Source organism: Schistocerca gregaria, unplaced genomic scaffold, assembly GCF_023897955.1.
Source record: "Schistocerca gregaria isolate iqSchGreg1 unplaced genomic scaffold, iqSchGreg1.2 ptg001153l, whole genome shotgun sequence".
Classification (NCBI taxonomy): Eukaryota; Metazoa; Arthropoda; class Insecta; order Orthoptera; family Acrididae; genus Schistocerca; species Schistocerca gregaria.
This window is the reverse complement of record NW_026062485.1, coordinates 152501-155000: the sequence shown is the minus strand read 5'-3', so window position 1 is coordinate 155000 and position 2500 is coordinate 152501.

Sequence of the window (2500 nt, the reverse complement as noted above, 5' to 3'; positions counted from 1 at the left end):
TTAACCTAACCCACGTTGGCCCTTAACCTAACCCACGTTGGCCCTTAACCTAACCCACGTTGGCCCTTAACCTAACCCACGTTGGCCCTTAACCTAACCCACGTTGGCCCCTTAACCTAACCCACGTTGGCACCTTAACCTAAGTTACGCTGCACCTTAACCCAAGTTACGCTGCACCTTAACCCAAGTTACGCTGCACCTTAACCCAAGTTACGCTGCACCTTAACCCAAGTTACGCTGCACCTTAACCCAAGTTACGCTGCACCTTAACCCAAGTTACGCTGCACCTTAACCCAAGTTACGCTGCACCTTAACCCAAGTTACGCTGCACCTTAACCCAAGTTACGCTGCACCTTAACCCAAGTTACGCTGCACCTTAACCCAAGTTACGCTGCACCTTAACCCAAGTTACGCTGCACCTTAACCCAAGTTACGCTGCACCTTAACCCAAGTTACGCTGCACCTTAACCCAAGTTACGCTGCACCTTAACCCAAGTTACGCTGCACCTTAACCCAAGTTACGCTGCACCTTAACCCAAGTTACGCTGCACCTTAACCCAAGTTACGCTGCACCTTAACCCAAGTTACGCTGCACCTTAACCCAAGTTACGCTGCACCTTAACCCAAGTTACGCTGCACCTTAACCCAAGTTACGCTGCACCTTAACCCAAGTTACGCTGCACCTTAACCCAAGTTACGCTGCACCTTAACCCAAGTTACGCTGCACCTTAACCCAAGTTACGCTGCACCTTAACCCAAGTTACGCTGCACCTTAACCCAAGTTACGCTGCACCTTAACCCAAGTTACGCTGCACCTTAACCCAAGTTACGCTGCACCTTAACCCAAGTTACGCTGCACCTTAACCCAAGTTACGCTGCACCTTAACCTAACTTACGCTGCACCTTAACCTAACTTACGCTGCACCTTAACCTAACTTACGCTGCACCTTAACCTAACTTACACTGCACCTTAACCTAACTTACGCTGCACCTTAACCTAACTTACACTGCACCTTAACCTAACTTACACTGCACCTTAACTGTCACATGTAACGTCACAGGAATGTAGCTTTGCCTAACAGCAACCCTCTGAACATAGTTCACTGCTTGGATCCTCTGGTGTCATGTGTATTTCTTGATGCCATGGTGCGTACCCTCACATAAAGGTCTTTCGAGTGTTGCGTACTTTCTACACAGTCCCGCTAACCACTGGAAGGGTGTACCGCTACAGAACGAATATCGCCCTCCCCTCCTGCCCTTCCAAGCTGGTCGGTCAGGCGTTTGTTTGTGAAATGAGCCTTGCAGCTGTTCAGTTGCATTCGGTTGTCGATGCAGTCAGTGTACGTTGTGGTACGGCCTGTGTGGACTGTCCGCTGATGTACGCGTAACCCACACTGATCATCCGTCGTTACGTACTGAGTGACATAATGTGGCACATGCTTGACCGTACACCGGCTGCGCCCTACAATGGCGAATCATAAGGGCCATATGTTGTGCACGATGCTACTTGTCTCGTCTCCCCATTACAGCGAGATTGCACTGTTGTACGCCGTACAGACATGTGGTAGGTAGGTACGGACGAAAGTATTGCATGTTGGCCCCCCCCCCCCCCCCTCCTCCCTCTGCCGGGAATCAGCGTGAGCCGTCTGTTGATGTAGCGACGAGGGTTTTCCTATTTAATCGTATTGCCCCACACAACATGATAGCACGGTGGACCGCGTTCCACATCTGCGACATGCTACAGAGGCCGGTTGACAGTCGACCGCGCAAGGGACATTGCACACGTGCGCGGACCATCTTCCACGTGTTCTCTCGTGTACATGCCGCAGTGTGTATGTGGGCTGATGTAGCGTGTCGTGACACATAACATGCAGGCATGCCAGAATCGTAGATTTCGCAAATGTAGATTGACGTATACGTTTGCTGCCAAAGATCCGCAAATGAACTGGAAATCAGTTGTTGAGCGGTTGTTCGCGCTGCAGGTGCATCGGTGATAGCGACGATCGGTACATCTATGAACCGGTTGTTTCGGCGGTACCCGCCATGCCCCCGAACCTGAGTTGGCCATGTGGGTATGAAGCGATACGAGGCTGTGGCTTGGCGGGACAGTCCCCGGCCGGTGAGGGGGGGCCGCCCGGCGTGCTGGCCGCGCGCTGCGTGAGCGCACGCACTACAGCCGGCTGGTGGGGGGCGCCCAGTGGCAGGAGCGCCGGCCGACGGGCCCGGCTGGCGTCCCAGCTATGCGCCGGCGCACCCTGCGCGCGGCGCCAGGCGGCCAAAGTGGGTTCTGCCGAGCCCGGTGCGAAGCGCGGTGGACATCTGCAGTGTGCTGGTCCGATTGCGGACTGTGTGCGTTGAGGATGCGCCGCCGCCCGGCACTCGGCGTCGCGACGCCGTCTGCTGCTCGGTCGCCCCCAGCGGTTCTCGCAGGTGGTTTGTATCGCAGCTCTGCGGACGTGTTGGCGCGTGCGCTGTGCTGGGAGAGTTCGCTTCTGCACCC